The following is a 17,325-nucleotide window of genomic DNA, read 5'->3' as shown; positions in this document are numbered from 1 at the left end:
GCCACTGATGGATGATGTTTCACATGTGGCAGAGGGAAGGGCATTTCATAGTGCAGGGGCAATGGCCAACAATACTGATTTTGGCGTCACCTCATTGCCCTGTGGTAAACTGTAGGGTGTGATGCTAGGAATAAAATTTTCCCAAATGATCTTCCAGGTCTTAGAATCATAGAATCACAGAATATTAGAGTTGGAAGGGGTCTATAAGGCCATCAAGTCTAACCCCATGCGCGATGCAGGAATCCAACTTGAAGCATCCCCCAAAAGTGGCTGTCCAGCTGCCTCTTGAAGGCCATTCTTGTTAGAGTGAAGTGAAAGGGGCATCTTTGCTGGGGGCCTCCTGGACAGGGACATAACATGGATCTCAAGGATCAAATAATCAATAAACGGACAGATGTTAAAATTCAACGTAATGTTAAATGATGTAATATTTTCTTGTTGGTATGGAATAATTAAGTATGTTTTCAAGGTGAAAAGCCAGGTATCAAATTGCCCAGAGGCTTAGTAAGGGCAGTAGGCAAGGCAGATTGGCTGCAACTTCTCATTATTTATAAAACATTTTAATACTGTCCTTTATCCAGTGGATTCCAGGGTGCTGAACAATGCAATAAACTAAAATATATAATAAAACCATAGTATGAACACTATATTATGAGGCAAAAGTCAGACTAAGGCATTACACAAATTAGAATGTCTGAGAAAACAGAAGTGTTTTAACCTGGTATAAAAAAGAAGTAATGTACGTGGTAACCACATCAGAAAAGCCTTTGCTCTTATGTAGCACACTTCTAACAAGAAAGGCATTTGCAGAAGATTATCAGCAGAAGATCTTGAGACTTAGGCAGGCTCATTGGCTGTGTACCTGCAGCCTAAGACAGTAAAGCACATCCAGCTTTACGGCTGGTGGGGAAGGAGAAAACTGGACATAAAGCAGCCAATTATTGCATTTTGGGGTATGTGTGTTTTGCTCGTCTTCTTTGGGTGTTTCTAAGATGGGGGACTTAATTTGGAAATGGGCTGTTGGCAAACTTTTGTTAAAAAAAAAACTCACTGGATTTTCCATGATAAAAGTAAATCTGATACGTTTGGATTTGATGGCAAGAAAATATCTGTGATGGAGGAAATTCCTATCAGACTTTTATTATATGACTATGACAGCAAGATTTTTGGGTGCGTAAAGATGGAAGATGGAAGATGGACCCAATATGGATAATGACAGAAGAGCGATTTAAAATTACTGGACTTAGTAGATTTGATGAGTTGGATTAATTGGCATGTTTATTTAGAAAAAAAAATTGATTGACATATATCTCAAGGATTGGAAACTTCTCTTTGACTTTTTGTGGAAGATTAAAATGATATGATGTTAATGAGATTTGAAACCAACTAAGATAACCGTTGGAGGAAGGTGATTTTATAATCTATTAAGAGATAGGTTTGTTATATATTATAGATTTATAGCTGAACTATGACAAATCGGAAGTAAATATTCTTTCTTTTATATATATATATATATATATATATATTTCTTTTTGTATTGTACTAGTTATTGATTTGTGTTGTTTTCTTTTTGTATTGTTTTGGTTTTGAAAATTGGAATAAAAATTAATTGAAAAAAATAAATAAAAGTAAATCTGAATTAAGTAGGGGGGAAATGTAGGCTGGCATTTTGATGTCAATGACATCATGCAAAAAACTTACATGCATGAGGAGCACCAATCCCACCATAAACACCCATGCAGCACCTTCATTTTTGCACAGTATCTGAGTGACAAGAACTTGGGGTTTCAGCATCAGCTTAAATTGATTTGATTTATTGTATTTCTCTGCTGCTTTCCATCCAGGTGGATTCTAAAGTGGCTTGCAAACAATAAGGAACAACATCAGTGAACACAATAGAACAGCGTTTCTCAGCCTTTTTTAATCCATGTGCCCTTTTAGCTTACATAAAAATCCCACACATCCCTTCAGACCTGGCTCCCCTAATTATTATTTTTTTGAATTTTCAAAAGGATTGAAATGTAATTAAATTACTTTTAATTATGAATAAAACGTTGGGCTTAATAATAAGAAGTTATAATTTGGGGGGAGGTTTGCAGCCACTTTGAGATAATCCAATACCCTGAAATAGAATAAATGTGTTATTTTCATTCTTGTTGTGTTGCAATAAGAACATAAGACGAGGCAGCTGGATCAGGCCAGTGGCCTACCTAGTCCAGCATCCTGTTCTCACAGTGGCCACATTCACACTGTACATTTATTCCACTATTAGTCCATTTTAAACAGTCATGGTTTCCTCCAAAGAATTCGGGGAAGTGTAGTTTGTGAAGGATACTGAGAGTTGTTAGTAAAGTCATAATCCCCTTACAGGCTGGCAATTCCCAGAGTTCTCTGGGGAAAAGGACTGACTGTTAAACTACTCAGGGAATTGTAGCCATGTGAGGAGAATAGGGGTCTCCTAGCAACTCTCAGGACCCTTCACAAACTACACTTCCCAGGATTCTTTGGGGGAAACCATGACTGTTTAAAGTGGAATAATAGTGGAATAAATGTACAGTGTGAATGTGGCCAGGGTCCAGCCAATGCCCAAAAGAAGCCCACAAGCAGGACCTGAGCGCAAGAGCAGGGGTTTCCAGCACCTGGTATTCAGAAGAATGCTGCCTCCCACCATGGAGACAGAGCATAGCTGTCATGGCTAGCAGCCATTGATAGCCTTATCCTCCATATATTTCTCTTTTAAAGCCATCCAAGTTGGTGGCCATCACTGCCTCTTGTGAGAATGAATTCTGTAGTTTAACTCTGCACTGCTTGAAGAAGGACTTTCTTTTGTCTGCCTTGAATCTTCCAACATTCAGCGTCTTTGGATGTCCACAAGTTCTAGTGTTTTGAGAGAGGGAGAAAAACTTTTCTCTGTCCACTTTCTCCATGCCATGCATCATTTTATGCATTTCTGACTCGCCTTTTCTCTAAGCTAAAAAGCCCCAAACGCTGCGGCCTTTCTTCATAGGGGAGCCACTCCATCCGCCTAATCATTTTGGTTGCCCTTTTCTGAACCTTTTCCAACCCTGCAATACCTTTGTTGAACTATATATACCCAGCATTCCAAATGCAGCCACAACCATAGGTTTGTATAACGGCATTATGATATTGGCAGTTTTAGTTTCAATTCCTTTCCTAATGATCCTTAGCATGGGGTTTGCCTTTTTCACAGCCGCTGCACACTGGTCAGCATCTTCATTGAACTATCCATGCCGACCCTAAGGTCTCTCCTTCCTGGTCATCTGGGAGGATGCTGAAAGTTCTGCTGGGGATCCCTACCCGCTTCATAGAGCTTCATTTCCCAGAGAAAGTTCCTTAGGGAAAGCTGTGGCAGATAAAATTAATTAGATTTGTGCTATAAAGTTGTTAATTGTTATTAATTCCCCCCCAAAAAAGTAAGCCAGGGAATAAGTGGTGCTTGTGTTGCATTTGTTCTGAGCTGAATGCTGCTGCTGTTGCTGCCATGTCCCACACCCAGGCCCACTGGAGGCAGCAGGGTCTGGTGAGAGGAAAGTGACTGTGCTGTGCTGTCTTGGTATGCTTTTATCCTAAGATTTCCAAGCATCTGAGGGCTTACCTCAAGCATCAAACTCTCCATTGTCTTCTGCTTGGAGTTGCCTGGGGAGACAATCTGAACACTGTCCTTCTGGCATGAATGGTCTAACGCTGAATTGACTTTCCACCCTGTCTTCCAGCGGGCTTTCACCATAAATATGCCAAGGCGTTGGTTCCTGCATCCACAGAGGAAGGATCGCAGCCAAATGGCAATTTTCAGTTTGTAATGCAAACTCGTTCTGGGTTGCATCTCATCTTTTTGTTTCTCTGTGGGAATTGCCTCTGGTGGAGCAGATCTTTTTACCGTTCAGGCCACATTCACACTACATATTTATTCCACTTTAAACAGTCATGGCTTACCCCAAAGAATCCTGGGAAGTATAGTTTGTGAAGGATTCTGAGAGCTGCTAGGAGACTCCTGTTACAATTCACAGAGTTACAATTCTCAAAGTGATTGAACAATCAATTCCTCTTCCCAGAGAACGTTGGAAATTGTAGCTCTATGAGGAGAATAGAGATCTAAGAACTCTGAGCACCCTTCACAAAACTACACTTCCCATGATTCTTTGGGGGAAGCCATGACTGTGTAAAGTGGAATAAACGTATGATGTGAATGTCGCCCAGTAGGTATGGCAAGGTAAAAAAACATGCTGCCCCTCAGTTACTGAGTTGTCTTCCAAATCCTACTCAAAGTAGAGTTGTCTGCCAAGTCCCACTCAAAGTCCTACTCAAATTAATGAAATAGGTTAGCCAGGTGTATTAACTTCAGTGCGTCTGCTCTAAGCAGGACTAGCATTGAATAGCACCCGTTGTGGAGTACAACGCCTGTAACCCCTGACCACATCGGCCATGCTGACTGGGGCTGATGGGCGTTGTAGGACACAACATCTGGAGGGCAGTGCATTGGCTACCCTGAGCTATTGTCTGTTAGTTGCCTTGGAATAGCTGTGCTTCCAAGCACACCACCATTGGCTTAGCAGACTCATTGCTAAACCACTTCATTGTACCACCCTCTTGGTACAACGGGCTTGGCGGATTGTACAGAGATGCGAAAGAGGACCTTTTCCATGGTGGAACTCCCTTCCTTTGGAGATACGACAGGCTCCTTCATGGATGATTTTTGAAAAGCAACTGAAAACACATCTCTTCACACAGGCATTTGGGTGAGAACTGTAGTTTAGAAGATGTGTTTGTTTCAAACAGCCGCTGAACTGTTCTAAGCCTTGAACTGTTATATTGATGTTCTGATTTAATATATTATTTTATGCCTTGTGTGCACTTCCCTGAGATCCTTTGGACAAAAGGTGGCCAGTCTAGAGTAGGGGTGGGGAACCCCTGAGGTTGCTGAGCTACAACACCTGTCAGCCCCAGCAAGCATGGCCAACGGCCAAGGAAGATGGGGGTTGTAGCTCAGCAACATCTGGAGGGCCAAAGGTTCCGAACACCTGGTCTACAAAAACATAAATAAATAAATATGTGAATCTCAGAGAATGAGTTCACATAGACGTTTCATTGCTCTAGATCAGTGTTCTTCAACCTTTGGTCCCCGGATGTTGATAGACTACAACTCCCTTCATCCCTGACCATGGCCCATGCTGTCTGGGTATGATGGGAGTTGTAGTCCAACAACATCTGGGGACGCAAGGTTGAAGAACAGTGCTCTTGAGCAGGAGGTGCCTAATTGGCAGCAATCTGACACGCCCCCCATTTTGTGCAGTGCTTTCCTCTTCCTGGACCAGTGATATCTATCCTCTACGAGGCCTCTGGGGTCTGTTACTTCATATGCACCCTGAGGCTGCCTTGTCCTCGGTCAGATCATTGGGCCATCTAGCACAGTATTGTCTGTCCTGACTGACAGCAGCTCTAGATTGTCAGGTGGAGTTCTTTGACAATGCCAGAAAGTGAACCCAGGGCCTTCTGCATGCAAAGCATCAGCTCCGCCATTGAGCTATGGCTCCCTCGTTCAAGGGGCCTTCCGGGTTGGGAGCATGGTATGAGGACTCGCATTCCATTTTCAGCAAGCCAAGACACTGCTTCCCCCCACCCCTTTTTAAAAAAAGAACAGGTTAGTCTGGCATCAATACATGGCAAAATTCTAGTAATGTAGAATGCTGCCTTATACCAAGTCAGACCATTGGTCCCTCTTGCTCAGTGTTGTTAACACTGACTGGCAGCAGCCGTCCAGCATTTCAGGTAGGAGTTTTTCCCAGCCCTACCTGGAGATGCTGGAGACTGGGACCTTTAACACGCAACGCAGGTGCTCTTAGCTACGACCCCTTCTCATCCAGAACAGATTCTTAAGCTGTCTATGAGCATCTAGAAATGCGTTGATTATTAGGACCCAGCAGGCGTTTATTAAGAAAAAGTCGTGTCAAAACCCAACATTTCCCCCCTTCAGGTGTTTTTTACCAGAGCCAAGTAAACGCATGATTGGGACAGCGGAAACCAGCGTACCTTCTCCATCCCCCCCTCCACATCCCAGCCATCTTCCACAAGCTGGAGTTGGCAGCCCCCTACTACTCCTGCAAGGCACCCTGTGTGCTCCAGAACCCTGGTTTCCCATGGAGAGTGCATGGAGAGCCATCATGGGACCGGAAGGCTCCTCACTCCAGTTGCCTGTCCCCTCATCCTGACCCAAGGAGGGATACCAGATGCTGCTGTTTGTTTTTATTATAGTTTGTGTTTATTTAAATATTTATAGGTCACCTTTCTGGATCAAGCTCGCACTGGTCAGTAACTTTCTCTGCTCCTTCCCATAGCCTTATTATGTGCATTGGAATAACTACTCTGTTTAATCATTACTCAATAGTTCAGGAAGATATCATTGGGAAATAACATTTCCCCATCTCTACAAACTCATAGGATTTTTTGGGGAAAATGCAGTTCTCCATCCCCAGGTCCTCTGTTGCCACAGCCTTGTGGACTGTGGTTGCTTAAGTGGCATGAGCACTTATTGGACAGTGCCTGTGACGTGACTTGTGACAAGGGACAGAAGCCCACCGTACCCTTTAAAATGTTTATATAACTTATGATTTTCTTTCTAATTTTCAGAAGTTGAGCCCTCCTATCATACAGCTCAAACGGGAGAGGAGTGTGATGGTCATTTTGTTTTACCACATCCCAAAAAATGATTAGAAAACTAGAAAATATGGCTAAGCTGGCAAAAGCAAGCTCAAGCTGTAATCCAAATAAAGAATTTGTAGTCAATTAATCAAATGCCTTTTAATGAATGAATCAGTCATTTTAAATTCCATTGCATATTACCAAAACCTCAAAATACGTGCTTTTTTATATACTGAAGAAACAATGAGATAACTAAATATTTAATAAACAAAATGTTTTGAAAGACCATATTTAAAATTTAGCACACACCCCGACAAAAAAATGGAGAGGAACCCTATGAATTGTGATGCAAAACCAATTGCCTGGGAAGTCTGTTTTCATGGTAATTAGCTGGATTTGAAACTGAATCCCACAAGCCCTCAGCATGTGGCTAGCCATCAAGTTCCACCTACACAAGCTGATTGTCAAATCAGAATTGCTGAGCCTTAGATATCCTTCTGTGAAATGGGAATTGGAATGATGGCCTACCCTGCAGGATTGTGTGAGGACAATATTGTAAAGTAATTTCCAAATCAGCTGTACAACCTTGTAACTGTCTGCTTAGAAGTAAGTCCCATTGAGTTCAGTGAGTCAGTATAGCATTGCAGTCTAACAACCTTTTGTTAGGGACAATTGGTTTCTCTTCCAATGCTGCCTTGCAAATAGAACTTCAAAAGATACTAGGCCTCATTGTGTAATACTCTCCATGATTTAACCTACTGCTTTATTTGTTTTCTATTTGTTTTAATTAAGTAGTTTTAGTTGAGTAGTTTTAATTGTTTTATTTCTTTTGCACTGTTGGATCTATAGTGTGGTCTGAAGGCACATGAGGCTACCACCTTGCTGGAGTGGGTCTGGTCAAGGCCTGGATAGCAGACAGACCACATAGAAACTACATATATGCCGCCTTGAGTTCCACAATGGAAGAAAGGTGGGATAAAAATGTAAGAAAATAAATACACCACCTTGAAGATCAACTGGTGGAAAAGAAGGATATTGATTTTTAAATAAACAGTGGGCCTGTGAATCCTCCAACTGGAGCTGAAAACAAGCACCCATGTTGCAGAGTCCTGGCGTAAAGTAGCCTTCTATCTAGAATCAGGGTTTTGCTGCATTCTTCGGAGGAAATTAGGCAATCCAAATTCCTCTTGATGAAAAGCTGAATTCTGTAACTTGCATGGATTATATACGTCTTTGCAAGAATGTATTTGCAAATGTTTCTTATTTTGTATAATTTATTTGGCTGGAAAATAATTTTAAATCTCCCAAATGGCAGAATCCAAGCATTTTAGAAGAGAAAAAAATGTTACTGTTCTTAGGTGTCAGTGTCAAAATTGTAGGCTTTCAAGTGCGTGAGAGAGAGAGAGAGAGAGAGACCCTTGTTTCACAGTAAGCCATAGAAGGACACAGATTAAATTCCTTTCCACTTTGAGAGCTGTTCATTCTATCTAAGGATCATTCTGGAGAGATGGAGCCTGCTGGGGCCCGTTCTGAGCCCTGCGGCTGCCCTGCTCCTCACCCCCTCCCCTGACACTGATAAGATCCCACTGGTGTGGTAGGCTGGGAGACAAAAAGGGTGTGTGTGTGTGTGTGTGTGTGGTAGCTCACAGTTTCCACCACCCTTGATAAGATTGACATACTCTAGGTAAGGAACTGGAGATCAGTTGGCAAGAAGGTGGAAGTGATAAGATCACTAGGGAGTGGAGAAGAGGAATGTGTGTGCTCCCCTTCAGTACAGACAGAGAGCTGCTGGTGGTGGAGCAGATAAGATAACCTCATTCTTCTTTGCTTTGCCTTACAGAGTTATTTGTTAACCCTGCAGGGCATCTCTGCAAGAGTGCTTGTCCTGAAAACAATGTAAGGATGGGCGTGCACACAAACACAGAGACACAAACCTGCAGCTGCTTTCAGCTACAGGTGAAGAGGAAACTGGGGGAAAGTCAAAGGCTGTTAGCAGAATAATCCCCCCCCTCCGTTCATTTGTTGTCTTATATTGTATTCTATGATTGTTTTAAGTGTGTGGTTGTAAACTGCTTTGTAGATCCATTGGGCCAAAGGGCAGAATAAAAATATTGCCATAATTAAATATCCACCCTTTCTAACTTTGGTTCAGACTTTGAAAACAAGTTAAAGTAAACTAAAATATAAAATAGGCTTAAATCAGTCTTTTCCAGATTTTTTACCTAGTTAGAAGTTGGGGGGAGGTTAAGGATGTTTGTTTATTTATTTATTGCCATGTATGCCCTTCTTTCTGGAAGACCAGTAATTAAGAGAGTTGCAAGTCTTCATTTGAGTTCTGTTAGGGCTCAGGGACTCAGCCCTGAATCCTGCTTTTGAAGGTCAGCTTTGATGATCCTTCAGACGTGTGAAAGTTAGAAGAGTTCCTCTGAGCATGCAGGGACAAAGTTGTTCCATTGCTACATGTGCCTGGATCCCACCCCTAAAAGCCTAATACTGTCTTATTTTCATTTGTGCCCCAGTTGGCCACAGTACCCCACATTGAGTATGAGCAGTAGGAGGTTGTAACCAAAACCTATCTCACATGCCTGGGATGTTGGGCAGGTACAGCTTCTAGGCAGACAAGTACCAGAAGCCTAACTCTTTATTAGCTTTGGTAAAACACTTTTCATCAAGTTAAATTGAAATGTATGGGGATGATGAATTCTGTGTAGCTCAAAAGCCTGCATGCGCTTACAACTGACACAATTTTGTTCAGTAAAAACAGTGGATTTACCAGTTTTTTTCTGTTTGTTTTTATGTAAAACCAAGTTGGCTTCAAACTGTGTTAAAGGTGATTTAACTTCAATGTAAGCACGTATCTTCAGTCTTTTTCCATGGGAGATATGTCTCCAGGCCCTTTTCTAACTAGTTTTTTTTGTTTATGAATGCGTTGGAATAGGAGCCAATTCCAACATTCAGGAAAAACACATTGTATAGCATTCCTGACTTGTTAGCTTTCCATATGCAGATTTTTTAAAGAATGGGAGAGGGAAAAACAGTTTGGGGATTAAGCACCCCCTCAGCTCTTCCATGTTAAAGTGTCAACTGTCAGGCTTTTGCTACACATGCCTGTATGTGATATGTCATTAGGCCCTTGTTGTCATTGTTTTTGTGGTTGCTGTTATTTAATGGATTTATATCCTGCCCTTCTTCCTGAGGGAGCCCAGGGTGGCAAACAGAAACAAAACAATTTAACAAGACAAACAAAAACATACTAAGAACATTCCAAACCACAATTACAATTACAATGCCTGGGACTCAGTTTGTACCACATTTCATTCTGAGGATTTGGGAGTGGGGGTTACCAGGGCTGGCACAAGACTGCAGGGGCAACGCAGGGCCCTCAAAGGCGATGGCAATGCAGCTACTTAAATAGGCCTGGCCACGTTGGTGGACATGCACACTTGCCATCGCCCAAGATGGTAGGGAGGGCGTATTGATGCCTCCACTGCCATCTTGGGTGATGGAAAGCATGTGTGCGGCACCACAGGAAGATGCACGGCCAGCCTGCACTGGCGGTGGAGGGTGTTGCCTCGGAGGGTGGCTCCTGCTTAGTGATCCGTGCCAGCATCCGGTCACGGGATGCATGCTCCATGACCTGATGCTAGTGTGGATTGCGGAGCAGGAGCTACACCTGCCCAGCCCCAGCAGCAGGGGCCCCTCTTAGTGCCAGTGGCCCTTGGCTAGAGCCCAACCTGGCTGTCTGCTGACCATGGGCCTGGGGATTATCATGCCCTCTCATTTGAGGAAAATATATATCCTGAACAATATATGTATCAAATTTCAGAGCTCCAGTTCATGGGGGTGTACCCTAGCAATTTTGATCCCCAAGCACCTTGAGAGACATAAGTATTTATGACAGTGAGACTCTGCCCTATTTCCAAGGGATGCAGATTGCCTGAGCCAGTCTCCCCTCCAAAGAATATACAGAGCCAATCCTGCTTATCTTTGGCTGTGGAAGTGGTCATGTGCCCTCATACCATTCTCTCTGGGATATGTTTTGCCAACTGGCCATGAGACCATAACATGATGACATGTGAGGGGAAAGCACTGTTTGGACCACAAGGATCTTTTCCAGGACGGGCAGTGTTATGGCTGTAGTCACGGTTTGACGAGGGCATTAGGGTTTGGGTGGACTATCTGAATGGTATTTGCAAGGAACTATTGTTGGACATCAAGAGTTGTTAGAGTAGTTGTGGGCAAAAGATATGTTTAATCTATACAGACGAAGGCTGTTAGCACCACTAACTTGGAACATTCTCCCTATTGAAATCAGGCAGGTACTTAAAATTGTGACATTTTATTGCCTGCCAAAAGTGTTTCTGTATTGCCAGACATTTTCAGATAGTTCATTTGGTTCAGTTTTGGTCACTTACCCTGGGTATTATCGTTTTATATTTTTTTATTGTTTTAAAATGATTTTTATTGTCCGCTGCCATGATATATATTTTTAGTGAGTTGGTCATTTATAGATAGATAAGTAAATGTTAGAGGAACACAGAATTGGCTTGTTTGTTTAGGCATACTGAGTCTCCTAGAGCATCAAATCTCCAGCTGCTCCTGCCTCCACTGTTTATTTATTAATTAAATTTGTATCTTGCCCTTTCTCCCAAAGATGCCCAGAGTGGCAAACCACAACTGATAAAACAATTAAAACATCTTAAAAACATCTTCCTATGTATTTCTTTTCTATGTACATACATTTCTCAGAGCAAGCAACATGCTACTTGCACTTTTGGATAAACCTTTTTTTTAAAAAAGCCTTTTTCATGGCACCAGGATGGGTGACAGCCAGTAGTTTTAATTGTTGTTGTTACATGCATAGCCTGCCTTTCCTCTAAGAAGCTCAAGGTGTTGTACATGATTCCCCCTCATTTTAACCTCCCCATTTTATCCTCACAATAGCCTTGTGAGGTAGGTTACGCTGAGAGACAGTGACTGGCCCAAGGTCCTAATCCACTCCTCTTAACCACTACACCACATTGGCTATTACAAACACTATGAAAGTTAGCTTTAATAGACATTCATGGAGGATAAGGCTATCAATGGCTCCTGGAGGATCAAAGACAGCATCACTCTGAATTGCAGCTGCTGGTGGGGCGGGGGGGGGACAGCAGGGGAAAAACTCCTATAGAGATCTGATTGGTCACTGTGGGAAACAGGATGCTGCTGGCTAGGCAGACCCTTGGAGGTAGTTCTCAAGTGCACAAGAATGAGGGTTTCCAGAGAGGAAATTACAGCCGCTCTGCTTCTCCTGCGGTCCTCCTGCTGCTGCTATGACCTAAGCTATGGTTTGGCTTAGCGTGTCACCCGAACTCGGGGTTGTGTTTCCTCTCCTCCAGACAAATCACAAGCTATAAATGCATTACAGCTCATAGTTTGAAGTGAGTCAAATCATCAGCGCAGTGAGGATTGAAGGAACTGGCTGAAGAACTCTTAGAACCACTGTCAATTATCTTTGTGAAATTGTGGAGGATGGTTTAAGTGCCGGATGACTGGAGGAGGGCTAATGTTCTCCCTATCTTCAAAAAGGGCAAAAAGAAGGAACCAGGGAACTACAGACCAGTCAGCCTGACATCGATTCCTGGTAAACTTCGGGAGCAGATTATAAAGTGGTCAGTCTGTAAGCACCTTGAAAACAATGCAGTGATTACTAGAAGCCAACATGGATTTATCAAAAACAAATCCTGCTAAACTTGTCTTATCTCATTTTTTGATTGGGTAATCTCCCTTGCAGACTGTGGGAATGCTGTGGACATAATATATTTCGACTTCAGCAAACCTTTTGACAAAGTTCCCCATGATATTCTTATTAGCAGACTAACTAAATGTGGGCTGGATGGAATAATTATCAGGTGAATCCACAGCTGACTACAGAATCTTACTCAAAGAGTGCTTATCAGTGGTTCCTTCTCAAAGTGGAGGGAGGTAACAAGCGGGGTACCACAGAGTATGGTCCTGGGCCCAGTGCTCTTCAACATTTTTATCAATGACTTGGATGAGGAGGTGCAGGGAATACTTATCAAATTATCAGATGATACAAAATTGGGAGAGATAGCTAATACCTTGGAGGACAGAAACAAAATTCAAAGGGATCTTGATAGGCTGGAGCATTGGGCTGAAAACAACATAATGAAATTTAACAGGGATTAGTGCAAAGTTCTATACCTAGGAAAAAGAAAACAAATGTATAGTTGCAAGATGGGGAATACTTGACTCAGCAATACTAGATGCAAGAAGGATCTTGGGATTGTTGTTGATCACAAGCTGAATATGAGCCAACAGTGTGATGTGGCTGCAAGAAAGGCGAATGCTATTTTAGGCCGCATTAACAGAAGTATAGTTTCCAAATTGCATGAAGTATTGGTTCCCCTCTATTCGGCAATGGTTAGGCCTCACCTTGAGTACCGCATCCAGTTCTGGACACCACACTTTAAGAAGGATGCAGACAAACTGGAACAAGTTCAAAGGAGAGCAACAGGGATGATCAGAGGAGCAGACACAAAGCCGTATGAGGAGAGACTGAAAGAATATTTAGCCTTGAGAAGAGAAGACTGAGGGGAGATATGATAGCACTCTTCAACTACTTGAAAGGTTGCCACATAGAGGGCCTGGTCTCCTTTCCATCATCTCAGAGTGCAGGACATGGAATAATGGGCTCCAGTTGCAGGAAGCCAGATTTTGGCTGAACATCAGGAAAATCTTCCTAACTGTTAGAGCTGTATGACAATGGAACCAATTTCCCTAGGGAGGTGGTGGGCTGTCCAACCCTGGAGCCATTCAGGAGGCAGCTGGGCAGCTGCCTGTTGGGAATGCTTCAATTTGGATTCCTGCATTGAGCAGGGGGTTGGACTCAGCGGCCTTATAGGCCCCTTCCAACTCTACGATTCTATGGTTCAGGTTCAGGTGACATGCTAAACCAAACCATGGCTTTGCTAACAGCAGTGCAGCAGCAATACTGGTGTGCTAAGCCATAGTTTGGCTTAATGTTACATGCAAAACAGTCCTATGTCTGATCTACTGAGGCTGTTGTAGCTTGTTACGCATGCTTATAGGTGAAATAGAGTTTCTCATCTTGATTAACGATACAGCCCAGGAATCAGGAAGAGGGTAGTGGAGCACGATAGTGTGAAGTTAATTTAAAATACTGAAATTAAACAGAAAATAGTTGTCTGGATTATTTATTGTTGCATTGTTAGGCCTGTTCAGCATATAATGATATATGGAGATGAGGGCAGGATGGTTAAATCAGTAAGTGCAGCAAATATACATATATAAATATCAATAAATAGAATCTTGGTCCAGCCCTAGGAGAAGGGGACCCTTGGGAGGTCACTTGTCTTCTTGTACAACTCCTGTTAGTTTCACATCTGTGCAAGGCACCTTCCTGGTTAATTTTGCTCTGCCTACTGAGACATTTTCCGATCGCAGTACACAAAATCTGGTCCTAAGATGGACTTCTGTGTCAGGCCAATCCCTTACAGGAAATGTAAGTTTAAGGCAGAACCAAGCATCCCAGCCACGACCCCGAGGTCGACGTAGGGCAAACACAGAGCTTGGAAAAGTTAGACTAAATTCAGACTAAAACCCGGAGCAGATTCCACTGCTCAGGTGGCATGGAGCCACCAGCTCCCACTGCCTGGATGCCAACGCAGAGGAGGCCTGATATTTTGTGTATATGTCTGTGTGTTTTCTCCTGGAGTCTACAGGCAAAGAGAGCAGTGTTTGGCTTTGGAGTGAATCTGTTGGTTTTTATGCTATTATCAACGCATGAATTATTTAACGTGGAGACTCTGCAACTCATTGTAGGGAAAAAGGCTCCAGCTGGGCTGACGCCTTTGGTGTGTTGATGGAGGCGGCATAGAAAATCATGTAAGGGGGCGGAGAAGTGATTGTTTTCAGGCAGGGTGTGTGGAATTGCTCTCTGACTCTTAAAAGAGATTTCGGTTTAAGAGAAGATCAGAGCAGCATGTAGAAAGGTGAAGGGTGGGCTGAGGAGTATGGGCTTGTTCTCAGAATACATCAGTTCAAGGTCATCTCAAATTGATAAGGTAGCTGGTTTCTCAAAGGTAGCCCTTGGCTAGAAACTCTGCGGTTTGCACTAGGAACCTTCATGCTCTTGAGGCTGGGATTTGATCTACTAATCTGCTTGGGAGGGACTCTGTGTTCCCAATCCCCTGAACCATCTTCAGGAAAAGAATAGGGCAAAATGTAACCTGTACTGTTGTAGTACAAAGGGCTTCTGTTCAGGGCTCCTGCCAGTCAGCCATGCCCTTTTCCAGAATGCTCCATTCCGTTCTCCCTCCCACCTGCCCTATCCATTTTTCTGTTCCCCACCTCCAACTGGCACTCAATGGTCTGTGGCCACTGAGCATGTGCAGTCTTCACTGGGGCTTTTGGGGGGAGGTTGCCTCTTAAGGTTTATTTCCTGAAGATGTTTGTACATCTGTTGATTGTGGGGCTTCCTTCCCTGAGCCCTGCTGATAATCTTGTTTCTCAGTGGCCCTGCTTTGGATATATTTCTGACAGCATTCACTACCTGAGTCCACAGTTAGAAGGCCTGAGAGAAACATGCAACATGGGCCCCTGTGAATGGCAGTCAGTTTCAAGCCACTGGGTTGGCTGTGCCTCATGTAACTACTAGGAGTCTGCCCTTCTGCCTCTTTCTGGGTGCTGTGTTTCATATTTGTGCTCAAGTCTCCAGCTTACGCCTGTCATTGAACTGAATTGAATTGAAACTTTATTTTTACCCCGCCCTTTTTCCAAACTGGAACTCAGGGCGGCTTACAAATCATCTCCACCTAGCTCCCTTGGGTAGCTGCCAGAGCTCCAGAACCATGCGAAATCCTGCCAGTGTTGACACCTGCCTTGGGGTTCCCACGCTGGGCACATGGGTCTTTGAGCTACCATTTTAATTTTCTGTGGTGCCCCAAAGCAGGGGCTGTCAGCCTGGAGACCGTGGGCACCAGTGTGTCCGCGAGTGCCACCTACAGTGCCCACAAAAGGTCGCTGTCAGTATCCCCTTCAAAAACGCGCAGTGCACAAGAGACTTGCTTGGTCTTCCTGTTCCTCAGTTTGCTTAGCCTTAGAGAGTTCAAAGTGCTTTAGGTACTTTGGCTCAGCAAATCCTAACAACACCCCTGTAAGGTGGTTTAGTCTGGGGCTGAGGCAGAGAGTATGTTGCCTACGGCCCTTTAGTAGTTGCTTCATGACACAGGTGAGATAGTCTGATAAGGAGGAGAGCCTGGCTGCTGGATCAGACCAAAGTGCCAACTAATCCAGTATCTTGTTCTCACGGTAGCCAAAGAGCTGCCCCTGGGAAGCCCACAAGGAGGACTTGAGTGGAATAGCACTCTCCTCACTTGTAATACCCAACAACAACTGGTATCCAGAGGCATCCTGCCTGTGGCAGTGGACGTAGCACACACCCATCACGACGAGCACAGCCACTTCTTCTCCTCCGTGAAATTGTCCAATCCCCTTTTTACAACTGCCCACGTTGGCGGCCATTGCTGCGTCTCGTGGTAGCAAATGCCATCGCTCAACTCTGCGCTGTGTGACAAAAGTCCTTCCTTTTGTCTGTCCTGAATCTTCCAGCTGGGGAAGTTCTGACCTGTAGCTCAGCCCCTTCACTGCCGTGCTCTCCCACAACAGCTCTTGGCCCACCAGATGGTTTGCTTGGAGGGGCTGGGTTTCCAAAAAAAGGCTCCATGCCGCTCCCTTTCCTTTGCTTAGCCTCCTCAGAACGCCTGCACAACTTTCTCATTTCTGGGCCTGCCTGGTGATTTGGCTCTCTGCAAGCATTCCCTCCGGCGTGGCAAATCCTTTTTTTTTCCCCTTTAGAGGGCAAGTTTCCAACCACAAGTGTCCTTAGTTTCCCGAACGCTGTGTGGGGCCCTGGCCGCGGGCTACTAGGCACTGCTGTTTTGGACTCCTGCCTATGACTGCTTGTGCAGTTTCCAGCATTCCTCCGCTCAGAAGCAGAACAGTGAAATCTGGAGCCCTGACCTCGTGGCTTCCCCCCCTTTTGGTGAAGGCAACAGCAACACAAGTGCCCAGGACTGGCATAAGACATTTTGCTGCCTGAAACAGAAGGTCAGGATGGTGCCCTCTCCCTATTCCACAGACAGAAGCCAACTAGACTGGAAACTGAATCTTACTTTTTGAGCTCCAAGGACAGGCCAGCATCCTCCAGAGCAGTTAGTTTAGGGGGCACAGGCCAGCTTAATCCCCTAACAGAGTAGGACGGCAAGGAGATTCAGGAGGAACAGCCTGGGGAGGGGGTGCTGCAACTCCTCCCCCTGTTCTACACATCAGCAACAGCTGCCTAAGGCAGCCATGAGCCCAGGTCGAGCCTTCGAGCAGCTTCCAGACTCATCCATGTACTTGCAAATTCACGTGGCACACTTAATGTTGATTTGGCACTCTTGTGCAACAAACCTGCTTCCTCCCCAAAAATCAAACTTTTTGTGACAGGGAAATGCACTAGAAAGTGAGATAGAACTTGCTTGATGCACCGTTGCAAGCAGATCGGAGTGAATGTGGAATAAATAGCCAATGTCAAACCTTTCTGCAAACACTGTGCAAAGAAATGAGGACAGACGCTCAGTAAATTAAGAGGTTGTCTAG

At 44.1% G+C, this 17,325-nt stretch overlaps 1 protein-coding gene across 2 annotated transcripts in view; it reads left to right on the top strand.

Moving 5' to 3' along the window:
• DOK4 (docking protein 4) overlaps positions 1-17,325 on the top strand; it is an 89,374-nt gene that overhangs the window by 1,106 nt on the left and 70,943 nt on the right. The gene's annotated exons all lie outside the window — the stretch shown is intronic.

The sequence above is a fragment of the Rhineura floridana genome, chromosome 13, assembly GCF_030035675.1.
Source record: "Rhineura floridana isolate rRhiFlo1 chromosome 13, rRhiFlo1.hap2, whole genome shotgun sequence".
NCBI classification, from domain to species: Eukaryota; Metazoa; Chordata; class Lepidosauria; order Squamata; family Rhineuridae; genus Rhineura; species Rhineura floridana.
Note: the sequence above shows the minus strand (reverse complement) of the source record. Positions and strands in the feature narration are given on the sequence as shown.